The 14,414-nt window shown below is 40.7% G+C and overlaps 1 long non-coding RNA gene across 1 annotated transcript; it reads left to right on the top strand.

The window, feature by feature from the left end:
• Positions 1-10,854: 10,854 nt before the first annotated feature.
• Positions 10,855-13,562, top strand: LOC134557708 (uncharacterized). The gene is made up of 3 exons (XR_010082137.1): positions 10,855-10,948; positions 12,133-12,289; positions 13,147-13,562. It is a non-coding gene; the product is annotated as an uncharacterized LOC134557708 (long non-coding RNA).
• The last annotated feature ends 852 nt before the right edge of the window (positions 13,563-14,414 follow it).

Raw genomic sequence — 14,414 nt, 5'->3', positions numbered from 1 at the left:
TTTTTTTGTGGTTCTCTGTCAGTTCACCATTGTTTTCTAAGTGTATTTTCCACAAAATTCCATAGAATTACTTAGACAATACTAAAGGTTTCCTTGTTGCAGTGCTCATCCTGTGCTTTATGCAAAGCTTTCAAAGCCATGACAGGTAGACTGGCACTCAGCTCCCTCTAACATAAGGCCACTAATGTTTCTGAAATCTCCTCTCTAATGTTTTATCTCCACAGACACCCTCTTGGAATATTTTGTTTTTCTAACTTATGGGACTTGTGACTCTGTGTATTTTTTCTTTCAGAAGTGTAATTTTTTCTGGTTTGTGTGTGCAAGCAGTATGCATTTGTTTTATCTTCATGATATTAATGAAAGACTGGAAGATAACTTGCAGTTGTTTCCAGTCATTTGTAGTGAACAGCAGTTTGTGAAATAAATGTGAAAGAATATTTTTGGCAGTATTTTAGAACTTTTTACCCAACTCTAGACTATCTGTGACCATTTAATAGGATAAGTGTCAGAGCTTTAGAGCTCCTCAGTGTGTGTTACAGAATTCCACTGATAACACTGTGTTTCTCTAGGAAAAGCAGCCTTTCTCCAGGGAAGACACAAAGGTTAATTTCTAAGAATAATGTATTTTTCATGCTTGTAGTGTATTAACAAACATATTAATTAGACTTTGTTATAATTAACACACTCAGAATGATTCAAATATTTTACTTGGATGTGTTTCTGTCTTGGGGCTTTTTCTGGACTGCTGATTTGCTGTATTTTATGTGAGCTTGTAATTGCTGTCTGAGCTGCCTTGGTTTATGACCTTAGTGTGCATCATGGCTGTTCATGTGAGATATAGAAATAGATATCCAAATTACCAGTGTTCAATGTCCATTCCCATGATTTTGCTATAAAGTGAAGATGGAAAAGATCTTTTAATGCTGTGTAATCATCATTGTAATTGTTCCGCGGTATTCACTCACCCTTTTAATGTGTTTTATGTTTTCCTTCAGGAACAGGGAAATGAAAAATCCCACACTAAAATGTGCATTTATCTCTCCATAATGTGATGTTACCTGGTATCTTTCCATGTGGAATATTGTAGCCCATTTTTATTTGTTTCCTAGGGTCGGATGCTTAAGTATCCCCAAGTGAGTGACCTCATTTTAGACTCTGTTGGAGTAGCATTCCCTGTATAATCTTTTTGACCAGCTTTGATCCTAGAGAGCTTTGATGAAGCTACTAATTAGTTTTTTGATTCATCTGTGTTTAGGAAAGAGAGATTTATTATAGTAGCACCCACTTGTGCCACTGATAATTAAAAGACTGTCAGCATTTTCATTATGTAACTCATCTTGCAGCAGAGAATCCCTCCCCATCTGACACTTTGGATTATTTGTGAATGGCTGTGGCACTCTGAAGGACTTGCCACTTAGGCTAAAATTCACTGAAAGCAGCATTCCCATCAACCATTCCAGCCATCACTGCTGTGAGGTAGGCATGGCCTGACACTCATCTCTCCTGGAAAAAACAGAAAGAAAAAGGAAAACCAGGACCAGACCCTTCATATTTGGAATTTCTGGGTTTGTGGTTTTTTTTTTTTTGTGTTTTTTTTTTTTTGTTTTTTTTTTTTTTTTGTTTGGTTTTTTTTTTTGTTTTTGTTTTGTTTTGTTTTGTTTTGTTTTTTTTGGTTTTTGGTTTTAATTATTATTTTTTTTATTTTTATTAGGAAAATAAGCTCTGCTGCAGATAAATTTAGAAAAACAACAAATTAAGCAACAGAGTCCCCATTTTAAAAATTTCAGCCTTGTGCATCTTCCTAATAAACCTATAGAAATAATCTGTTGTTGCCTTGAAAAGAATTTTTAAACCCTGAGAGTTTTGTCGGCAGCTGGACCCCGCGTTCCTCATTTTTCGCACACGATCTGTTGGCAGTATGTTATGTATCTGCTTTTTAAAATCTGGTTTTCCAAAACACACAGATGGCCTTTGCTCAGCCTAAGATGTAAATTCACTTAGCCTGGGTTCAATGTAGGGCTGCCCCTGGGCATTCCCATGTGTGAAAAAACTCAGTTCACACAGGGTGGGTCATTCTCCTTGGGGTTCAAATCCCACACATTTACCACACTGCATTAGAAAGGAAAATGTTTACAGGTTATCTAAAATGATCAGCAATTCTGATTTTGCAGCAATCTGCACAATTGGACTATGACCTATGAGAAGCCTTTCCTTCTATAATGGGATATTTTGGTGTCTTTCTGTGCTTTCCTGAAAGCCCAAGGTGAATCCACCTCTCCTTGTGTGACTTGCTCCAGAGCAGCTCTCAGTGTTTCAGGCAAGGCTCTAATACACTCCTTTCAAAATTTATGTATGTTTTATAACAAGGAGGTAGAGCACACTCACACACAATATAAATTTTACTGCATAACAATAATTCAGTTTCTTTTCTTTTAAAGACTCTTGAAGCAATACATTATTTTTACTTGGCTGTCAGTGCTTTTTACATTTATAAAAGTGAGATGGCAGGGGAGGAAATGGGATTGTATTAGACCTCTACTTGCATTTATGCATTTGTGAAATACCATATGCATGGTTTATAAATTCTGTTAGATCAAATTCCTACCACTTATCACAACATAAATTTATTTTTATATCTAGTCTCATTGACTTTTCTAAATGGACTTCTTCTCCCTCTTCATTTATTTTATCATTTTGTCTATCGATAAATCTGCTGTCAGAAATAGTAGCTTCACATCAACTTTCTCCATCTTGTAACTAACTTTTTTAATAAGCAGCTTTTAATGATCATCCTTAATGGAAACCAAATAGCAATGCTTTATAATTGGGAAAGGAGAAAAAAACGTGGAGCAGGTCTGGTGTGTTCTGTCACAGGCTCCAGCTGTGGAGATCTTGGCCTTTGGAGGGCAATGGAAGCTCTTCTGTTGTGAGCCCTAGAAGACCATAACACATAACACACTCCTTGTCACAAGGGAGAGAAGGAGAGGCCCTTGCCTTTGGACAAGTAAATTGAAATTGTGAGCCACTGCATTTTCTCAGTTGCCTTTGATCTGCAAGTTGTGACATCTGCTGAGCCACATCAGCTCTTTGGTAAGTCCCTGGATTTTCTGAATAAGAGAGAAAATTGGCTTTTAAATACCTTCTCTGTCCTCCCAGAATGCAAGCAGGATGTGGATTGTCATGGGTGTATTCAGCCAAATCCACAATTGTGGTGGATTGTCGTGGGTGTGTTTAGCCAAACAGACTTTTAAATCAAAGTATGATATTAATGTGTTAATTGTTTTCTTACATTGTAAATACAACATACTAACAAAAGACAATTAGTATTTTCACATTTTCTGGACAAGTAAAGTGCAATTAAAACCACACATGCATTTACAGCTGCCCAGCATAAAGAAAAATTACCATTTTAATGCAATGTGGCCATTAAATTCAGAGGAGACAGGAGCTGACATGCAGAGGAGCCACTTGAGGGAAGTAACGTGTTACAGGCTTGGTGGATTTTAATGTTGTTACTTTTCTTGTTAAAATCCCCTGCTACCACTTGGCTGGGCTTAATTAATGGTTTTGAATTTTGCTGAACTTCAAAGACTGGGAGGTGCCTTCAGATCTGATATGTAAAAATGAGAAATGATGTTAGAAGTTATTCTCAATCAGATAGAACACACACTTACTGTCTTATTATTGTAGTGTAATATATCATCAAAGAACAGATAAACAAACCTCTTCTGATTAGTTTCCACCTCATTTATCTACTTTGTACAAATTAACTATTGTCCTTGATATCTAGAGGTGAAACAGCCAAATTCGAGTACTTACTGGCAATAACAATGATACTTTGTGTACATAAAGCCTTTCCTGGTTCTGCACATCACAAATACTTTTTCACATAAGTGGTTTTATTATGTGTGAAATAGCTCATAATGCCACTCCTTTCTTCTTGCCTCTTGTAGTTTATTGTCTTAGGATAGGAATATACTCATGACTTCAGCTACAGAATTGCTTTTGTACAGTGATGAGCTGCTTCTGGCCAGAATAAAACACTGGCCAGTCAGGCAAGGCCACATCAGCCACTAATGGGGTGGAGGGAGGGACACATTCTGTCCAGTTTGAACTACTAGTAGGGTTTTTCAGTGGAAAAGATGTAATTACTCCAAAAGCTACAGTAAGCCATGCCTGAGGGATATATAATTGTGTGTAGGTGGCTCTAACCTGGTGTCCACCCTGCTGTGTCAGGTTTGATGCTGAGTGCCCTGCACCCCTCCCACACTCACCTGCCTCCTCCCAGCACTGCCCCATCTCCAGTACCATCCCCAAACTCTCTAACTTTTGGAGTAAGTTTTTTGGGGTGCCTATCTGATGGCCATTAAAGATTGAATTTCCAACTGGTGTTAAAGTTTTTTGGAAGAAATGCTTGTTATGAAATTCAGTAAATTTATCCACCCTTCTTCTTAATGAATTTGAATGTATGTTTCTATGGCAAAATAGTTTAGAATGCACATAATTCCATAATTTACATGGTGCATCTATGGAAATATGGCCATCTCTGATTCACAAGACAGTATTGTGAAAACAGCAGAGCAGGCATTGCTTTGTGCTAACTAGTGATTCCAAGGAAAATATCATGTACTGGAATGCAGTTCAGAAGCAAAAAGCTGCTTCTTTCTTCCTGGTGGGAAGTGGCGAATGTGGATTTCAAAGAAATGCTACCAGCACTCTACAGAATCATCAAAATGGATCCTTGAAATACAGTGGCTGCACTATGAGTTGGAGATTTCAGCATTAATTTGGCTTGTGCATGTTGAACAAGGGCAGTCACTTTAATTAGCATGTGAGTCAGAGGATTTAGAAAAATCTAGGATTAGTGTCTTGTATTAAAACTTGAAGGCTATTGCAAAAAGATTATTTTTGCCAAAATTCTATTTTGACAGTAAAATGTAACAAGCAGATAGAGGTAGGATGTATCTTTTGCATATTTTGTACAACTTTAGACTATAATTTATGCTTCATTTTTTTGAGGCCTGGAGTATGTGTACCTGCACATGCCTATACCGTGCAGGAAAGCCAATACCTTCTTTTAGTGGTGAAGAAACTGCCTGAAAGAAAGTGTATTTTAGAGATCTAACCCTCCTTCAAAGTTATCAGGCCTTTTAAAATTAATTAAATGTAAGTTAGATCGAAGATGATACCTATGGCAATTTCCTTCACTGTATTTGCCTGCAAAGGGAGATTTGGCTTCACAGGAATTTGTGGTTTGTATTACAGTTATCTAGACTTGTTTGTGGGCAGGATTTTCCCTGTGAGAATTGTCTAATCCTTTCTCAGCCAGCAATGGGAATGACACCTGGATGTAGGAACCACACCTGGGGTGCAGCTGTGCCCCAGCGCAGGGCTGTGGTCAGGCTGCAGCAGTTCCTCACTGCCCCCTCTCCTGACACTTTTTCCCTGCTCCAGTGTGGATCCTGCCCACACAGCACAGCTCCTTTGGGATCTCTCCACCTCCCCAGGCTGGTGTGGGGCTCTGTCTTGGGTTATGTAACAAAAAAAAAGTGTATTCTATTTCATCTGTAGAAAGCAGTTGGGGGATGATTTCTTTTTTCTTTATCTCTTGTAACTCCAGGGGGGAGGAGGGTGGATGCCTTCTGATAACAGCCCAGCTGTTAAACCAGGTGGGGCAGTGTTTGTGATCTCTGTCACCACTGCCCACCCTTGGGATATCTTCTGTTAATGGGCCATTGAGGCTCACCAGTGCCATGACACATTACACCATCCCATTGTGGGGAGGAGACAACCATTCCCTACCCAGATAAAAAACGGGACCCCAGATCATCCTCTTTTCCACTGGATTCCCAGAGGAGGACTGGACTCATCTCACCACCACTGAACCTGTCTACAGGATCATCCCTACTCCAGCAGAACCACATCTGTCACTCCAGGAGGATTTATTTGGACTGCTTCCAACACCCTGGCAGACAGGGTGTCAGGTCGTATTCCTGATTCTGTCAGGGTTTTCTAGGACTTTTGTTTGTTTGCTTGCTTGTTTGGTTTTTGTGTACGGCATTTGCATTGTTAATATTCCTAGTGAAGAAATGTTATTCCTATTCCTATTCCCATATTTTTGCCTGAAAGCTCCTTATTGCAAAATTGTAATAATTTGGAGGGAGGGAGTTTTACATTCCCCCTTCCAAGGGAAACTCCAGTTTTCCCTGACAGATGCCTGTCTTTCCAAACCAAGACAGGCTGTCCCTGGGCTGCACTGGGGGATCTGCTCCACCGTCCTGTCCCTGCAGGCTGCAGGGAAATCCCTGCTCCAGGCCCCAAGCTGGAAATCTCCTCCACCCCCTTGTCCAGCCTCGGTGCTCTAAGTGGCACAATTCCTCACACAGTTCCTCCTGCTGCTCCTCACACTTTCCCTCCTGCTTTCCCCTCACTGCTGGGCAGTTTTGCCCTTTCTCACACACTCCCACCGTCCCTGTCCTCGTATTTAAATGTACCTTAGGGATGTGGAGCACAGATTGACTGTGGGCATTCAACCAAATGATTGATGCTTGCTGTAAATTGCTTGGCAATTTATTTCCTCTTGTAGATTCTTGACAGTAGTTTAGGACTCACATTTCTCTTGAGTGGTAAAAAAGCAGAAAAACTAAACAAAACAACCCACACCACCACCTCCACCACCAAAACCTCTGCAAACAAACAAACAAAAAAGAGAAGGAAAGTGAAAGGTCCTACATGAAAAGTCCAGCTGCTGTCACATTTCTGATCTGCACATTTAATTCCTGAGAATGGGATGTAGAGGGCTGGACCTGCACAGATGGGACTTTTGGGGCATTGTTCTGAGAAAAGCCTCTGGACCTGCACAATGCCCTATATATGGCTGACTTTCCCAAATTAGCATGGAAAATTTTCAGTAGAAGGGGCTGCTGGTGGTGATTTGCTAACAAAACCAGTGTTCTGCAAAGATGAAGTCACCTTTTCCTGGGCCTCCATTCCTCCTGCAGCCTCCCAGGGGTGCACAGACTGTGAGATGGTGTTTCTCATAATCATATTTTCTCTCTGCTGTTGAATTAGGTTTTGCTTATATTGGTGTGAAAGAAAGCCAGCAGTGACCTTTCTGTTCTCAAGTAGTTCTCAGGAAGGAGAGGTGAAAGTAAAGCCAGCAGCCAACTGCAGTGACATCTGGAAGGACAGCAGTGAATGTCAGTAGGGTGGTACAAACTCATCATAGCTTTTTCTACTGGTCCTTCTGGGGGTGTTGAAATACTGAGCATTCACCTTTAAAGCAGTTGATGTACTAATAAACATTTTGTCACAGCAGTCTGAAAACTTTTGCAACAGATGATAAAGGATCTAGGGTTTAATTGTATTTTTAGTATATTTCTGGTAAGTGTTACCAGGAAAAGCCTTGTTAGGAAAGTCAAATGAGCACTGACATACCTGACACAGCAAACTGGCAGAATTCCTCTGGCCATTAACTGAAAGAATGAAAGGAAACAACTCCTACATATTTATGAGGAAAACCAAATGCCTGTTTGGCTGGCTATAGTCTTTCACGGCCTGTTGCTTTATTCTGTAATTACAGCCTGTCCTTTTTGTCTGGTTACCCATAGGACAGCCAGCCCTTGATGGTCCCTGCAGCCCTCCTGACTCTCCTGGGAATGGACTCCTGCAACAAGGACTGCCTTGTGTCACTTTGGCAAAGAAAGTTACCAGCCAATGCCAGGAGCTGGACACCACATTCTGGAATTTACCTTGTCTAAACCCCAGGCAGGATGAGTCTGATCCCAATTCCCAGGAACTTAACAGGGGGAGACTTCAAATGAAGAAAACAGATCACCAACTCAAATTTTTAATAAGCTAAGGAGGCCTTTGTTTCTATTTCTTCTGGACTAGCTGTCTCTGATAAAAAGGTACAGAACCCCAGTCATGTTGGTACATTTATCTCAAGAAATGTTTTTTACAGGCTATCAAAGATTATCAAATAAACACACGACCTTGACATTGATTCAGTGATTTAGGAATGCAGTAGCTCTTTTCTTCCACTATATGGAAGGGCTCTCAAGAGAAATGAAAAATTGAACTGTATCTTCAACCCACTTGAGCTGAGGTACAAAAATAGTAAACCTTGTAAGAGAGGCTTTTGAACACAGGTTTTTAATACTTCAGAATCTGTCAAGGTCAAGTTTGAAGTCTTGATTTTGCTCTGAGGCTTGACTTATCATTCTACAACTTTCCTAAGTCGAAGCAGCAGTTTTGCAGACTTCCAAAGAAAAAGGGTGCCGTGGGGCCATGATGATCCCTTTCCATTTTTACAGAGTTTAAAATACGTTGATCTTGACAACCGAGGGCTGAGAGACTGAGGTCTGACACTGGGCTCTTGGGCAGAGGCTGTGCATGCGTTTCTCTCTCTAATGCTGGCTGCATTGACTCTCCCTCCTGCATCAAGTACTTACACTGATCACATGCACCCTAAAGTTAGTAAGAGTAGGTTAAAGGTAAATTTTTGATCTTAGATTGCAGTTTAGCTGAAATATTTTGCTTTGTTGGGTTTGAGTTTTGTGCTTCTGGATGGCCAGATCTCTCTGCTGACACATTTTTAATTTATTGTGCTATGAAAAGCACACATGAGTCACATTCATTAGTATCTAAATCTAAAAAATGTGAAATAAGGGGAAGTGATTAAATACAGCCACTCTGTTTCTCACTGGAAAATATGTAGTATCACTAATGGGGTGGAACTGTGGCATCACCTGCTGTAAACATATTAATTGTGGTAAACAAGATACAGTTTCTATCCGCCCTCATCACTTCTGACAAGAGGTGTGAGGAGCTGTGCAAGTGACTTTGTTGGGGATGACTCAAAATCCAGGACTGGATGCCTGTGCCAGTGATTGCACGGAGAATGAAGGAGCTGGGGAGGTGCAGCAGCTGCACCTGCTGAAGGCTGCAACACGAGTTCTTTGGCACCTAATTCTCAGCCCAGGAGCCACAGAATTCCTGAAAGGTCGAGCAGAGGTTTTGGTATTTCACAGGTTAGGTGTTTACATGGCTTATGTTTCTCCACAATAAAAATGGATGATAAAGCAGACTCTAACCTATCATTCAAAATAGTTTTGATTTTGATTGCCTAGAACCCTTATTGGGTATGGAGATTGAGAGTTTTCAGTTCTTGACCTTATGAAGAACCTTTACAGAAACAGAAACAAGTAAGTGAGGATTATTCAGGTTTCTTTCTTCCCTCCTTCTAATCTTAAAATTAACCTCGTAGTTCTATTTCTGTCTGCATTTTCTTTTCCTTCTTCCTCTATATATGGAGTAGTAAAAATCGAATATTGGTTCAATTTAGGCAATTTAATTGTTCATTGTCTATTATTTGTACTTTTTATTATGAAGATAGTATCAAATTTTCTGAAATGATAAAGGGTTTATGCCCAGCATTGTTTTTCTTTCTGAAAAGCTGTTCTAAATTCAACTAGCAATGTTTTTTGTATTGTATTGCTGCCTATTTGGCTGCATTATGTGTAGAAGGGTCAAAATACATGCCTTTGATTTATGTGGCAATGTAAAGAACAGCTACAAATACCATGAGGCAGAGAGTTTGAGTCTGTCCAATTGCTAAGTGTTTCTCTGTGAAAAATGACTCCTTGTTCTTTGGATCACAGAGATTGTACAATTACAATTTTAATCAATCCAACACAAGATTCATTGGTTCTTACTGTGCAGAGCACATAGTCACAGTCCAATAAATCTGCTTCTGATGTGGAGGTGCAGACTCCTGGAGCCTCCAGAGACTGTGTACAAATGACAGGGCTGTCTGCCTTGCCTGTGCATTTGCATGGTGTCAGGTGGGAGGAAGGTGTGCTGATACTGTTCTGACTTCTAATGTGGCATTTTATGGCTTGCATCTGACTGATTAGAAATGAGGTCCTTGCCCTGGTGGATGCAGGAGGTGTTACTTACTCCTTTCTCTAGTTTTTTTTCTTCCTCAAAGTGAGATTTTGATGCTCTTGGGTTCTTTTGGGGCAGTTTAGCTCTGGGTGAATAAGATCTTCATTTTCCAAGGGCTGAAAAAGCATTGCAGTAACAATTAAGTAGGTTATATATTAGGGAAAAAGTTATTCACCCAGAGGGTGGTTGGGCACTGAACAGGCTCCCCAGGGCAGTGCTCACAGCCCCAGGCCTGGCTGAGCTCCAGAAGGGTTTGGACAATGCTCTCAGGCACAGGGTGGCATTGTTAGGGTGTCCTGGGCTCGAGGATCTGATGGGTCTCTCCCAGCTCAGATTATTCTGTGACTTCTGTCTCTAAAATCCTGTCTGACAGGGTCCTTTTGGAAAAAGCACTGAACTGTCAAATCCTGGGAAGTGAAGCAAGTGGTGGATGGGCTGAGATACATCTGGGTGAAAGCAGCAGGAGGAGGGGAGTGAAGCTTCCCCAGCATCCCCTGTGAGACACAGAAATGTCTGTAAGTTATGCATCACCAAAAAAGAACTCCCAAAGACAATCAACCATTTTTCCTGAAAAGCAACTTTATATCCAAGGGACACAAAGTCAGCAAGGAGGGATATGTCCTGGGAAACGTCTCTGGAGAATTTGGACAACTTCTGAGACATTCCAAACGTGATCCATACAAGTTTGTTAACAACTGCTGCCTAGACTCTTGGAATATTTTGTCTTTACTGAGTGTGGTTGGCACCAATCCTGCTGATGGGGTTGCACCACAGCATCCCAGAGTGAGCGACAATAAACATGCTCCAACATGCAGGAGACAGTCACCAGGAGGGCAGCTCTGTGCTGCTGTATACAGATTTATATTATTTATTGCCTGGCACAGCAGCTGAGGGCAGGCAGTGTCTGTGCTGGGCTGCCAGTCTGGAGGCAGCAGGAGACACCTGCCTGAGCTGAATGGGAAGGAATGGCCAGAGAACATAAACAGGCTGTAACCTGCAGGTGAGCAAAAGGGCAGATAAGAGCAGAAAAATAAAGTATATGATGGGTGACAAGATAGATAACTGTGCTGAACAGGAAAGCCAAGGATCCTGGGGAAGGAAATATTAGCAGGACGTGAAGGAAGCAAGAACAGAAGTAGTGCTGCAAAGGAGAGGGCTGGGCTGGACTGCAGGGCTGCTGGAGCAGAGCAGGGGATGGACAGGAGCCAGGCACAGGAACCAGGAGAAAGGACACAAAGAAATAGGTTGTGCCATTCCCGGCATTTCTTTGGGTACAGATATGGGGTTTTAAACCACAAAATTCTTCTGATGCAACCTGGGTCCTTTTGGATTCAATGCCCAAGTATCTTCTGACTGTCCTTTTAATATTTAATTTTTTACTGATTGAGGAAGTAAGAAATAACTTAGAAGTTACTGCAAAAAGAAATAGACTGGAAAAGGCATGTAGAAAATCCAGAAAGTATCAAACATATATCTGTCTTTTGAAATGTTTGTTAATTTAAAATAAACTGGCAAACAAGAAGCAATAATTTATGATTGACAACATATGAAGATTTGTTAACATTTTTTTTTCATAACTTTTGAGATGCTACAGTAAAAGTGAATGAAAAATAAGTAATTTTGAAGATTTTTTTTGTTAGGTATTTTCTGTTCATTTATAGATCTTTCTCAGGGTAATACTGCAAGTGTTATTTGTGAAGGCTTTGCTTTGTAACAACCAATGATATGATAATGATAAGGAGTATAAAAAATTGGGGTTTTGTTTAAGTAAATGTTTTTGAATGCACAGGGATCACATATACACAGTTTGGGATTAAGGATCTCTGTTCTGTCTATGAGGGAATCTGCAGAACTTCAGTTTGGGAAATGATGTTGTGCTTACACCCAAACATTGCCTTCCACAGTTTGTGCAGAGATTTATCATTTCTGCTGAGGAGCAGCAGCTTTCTTTGGTGCTGGTCCGTTGGTGCAATGTTTCCAAAATATTTTTTGTTGTTCATAGTAAATGCAAAATATTTCCACAGCTCTGCTATTGCTGTGTTTACGTTCATGAATTTTTCTTCAAATCTGGGAGTGGTGGTAGACAGTACATATTGCCTGTGGTGCTTGAGAGAACATAAAGAAGTATTTAGACCCTGAGGGAACAGACCCACCATTAATCTGAAGTCACATTTCACTTTGCAGTTTGCTTTCCAGCCTACATTCACTGCTCCTGTGCACTGCTGATATTCTTCCTGCTGGACATAGTCCAGGGAAACAAAGCCTCCAAAGAAGAAATAAATGTTTTAGCATCAGGATGATTTATTTTGAGGAAGCTTTCCTATGCTCTATCAAAAAGGAGGTAGGATTAGTTACTAAATAAATTGTTTATGACTGCTGCATAATAAATGTCTTTCTCCTCTTCCTCCTCGTCCTTCTTACGCCTCAGTGTAACCTGGTCATGTTATCACTGAGCAACATTTTCCAAAGGTCCAAGTCTTGTCAAGCAGCCAGGCTCAAGCAGGAGAGAAGCAAACCCTTGCCAGAAGGAGAGGGAAGGAGACACTGAGAGCCAGGGATCCCAGCCTCATAACTGAGTCACACCTGAGAGTGAGGCAACTTCATTTCAGTGGGACAGGGAGATACCAGAACTCACTGTGGTGCTGTAAGGATTAGGCAGTTTTGGAAGCCTGGCTTTAGATTATATCCCAGGAGCCCAGTGCAGGAGGGTTTCCAGTGCTCTTAAGCATTTCTGGAGTGCAGTTCTCCCCTGGAGCCCAGTACCTATCCAGCTGCTTCCCTCCAGACAAATGTTATCAGTAATGTAATCTGCCTATCTTTTAGAAGCTTTAGAACACAAATAGCTTTTTCAGGCCTGAAAAACCATTTCGTGATTTATTTCATACTCCAAATGCAAAATGTCATGGGAGACTAGCATTGTTTTCTGACAGATTGTCAAGCCTGAGGCTAGTGTGCATGTCTGGCTGTACGGAATTCAAAATTGGTATTTTTTAGAGGAGGATGGCTGACTGAATTCCTGCTAGACTGGTTTCTTTTTAGAAATGTTCTGTTCTCCTGTGTTGTGATTCAGATTGTCATTTTCTTCATAACAGGTGGTGACAAGTCCTTGGGGTGTCCTTAGCTTAGAATTCCAGGAAAGTCATGCAGATAACATGGCACATAAAAATTCACTGAAGCATGTTCAACTTTTCTCTACAGTTATGTTTCTATGTGTGCTGCTCTCAAATTTCAAATACCCATTTCTTCTTGTAAACTGTCAAGATGGACAAGGCAAAGTAACCTGCTCTGAGAAAACTCAGTGCGCAGCCTTCATTCCTGGGAAGTCTGAGGCCATGCAGATGATCTGAGTGCTGCAGGATTGTGAGGATTCTGAAACAAAGGTTCTGAATTGCTGTTGGATGCACCAAGCTCCCAAATGCTGGGAGGACATTGTAGGTGTCAAAGAGAATTCTGTTATGCCAAAGTTGGTGCAGATTTCTGTCAATAAGGACAGAACAAAATTTCTACCAAATAATATATGTATTTTGCTGTTACATCATGTTTTGCTGTCTTCATTAAACTTTATGTGATTGATGTAAATCAATTTCTCTCCTTTCCTCATTATGATGGCATAGTTTTTTGTTTTTCCAGTCTTTTTTAGAGGAGTAGGAATACCATTCATGACAATTCTTTCACTTTACCTTTTCTCTTAGTGCAATTAATAATACTCCAAATGATGTACTGGGCTATGGTTCAATAGGCAGGGGCAGGGAGAGTGCTAAAAATGAGGCAGGCACTAATTTAGCTGGGTTGTCATACCACTTTTCATAAGGGTGCAGATGGTACCAGTGAAAATAATTTCTTCTGCAAACTTTAGCATCTGAAGGCACACAGGTGCACCGTGGCAGCCAGTCCATCAGTCTTTAGATACTTTGGCCATGCCTGATTTACAGTGCCAGTCCAGCAAATAACAGAGAAGAGGAGCTGAAGCAGTGTGGATGAATTTACAATATTGAACACAGTCATCTGTGATGGCTTCTGCTGTCTGAAAAGGCTCTAAGAGGTAGACCAGGCTAAAACAAAATTTCAGGAGTCAAAATACCACATGAAACTTTTGAGGCATGAATCTATGCTCCTTAATATCAGCTATTAGCTGAATCAATAATTTTCCTTTATTTTTCTTTTTTTCCCCCATCCTTCTCTTATGTAACTGTCCCTATCTGCTCAACAGCTGACATAATAATACCTTTATTCCTCCTCCTTTGTTTGCATTAAAAGATGCAATGCCTGGGACATGACAACACGTGCCTTTGACCTTGCAGTGCTGACCTTATCAGTGGAGTGTTTCATAACCTCTCCCACTGAGGAAGATAAGGTTGACTAAACTGGATCTGTCTCAAGCCATCGGGCATTCATCCACAATGCTAAAGCCAATTTCAATGAGGTCACTTTTTCACACAGCAAAACTATAATAGTTTTTGTCTCCT

This window comes from Prinia subflava, chromosome 13 (assembly GCF_021018805.1).
Source record: "Prinia subflava isolate CZ2003 ecotype Zambia chromosome 13, Cam_Psub_1.2, whole genome shotgun sequence".
NCBI lineage: Eukaryota > Metazoa > Chordata > Aves > Passeriformes > Cisticolidae > Prinia > Prinia subflava.
This window is presented reverse-complemented; position numbering and strand designations above follow the sequence as displayed.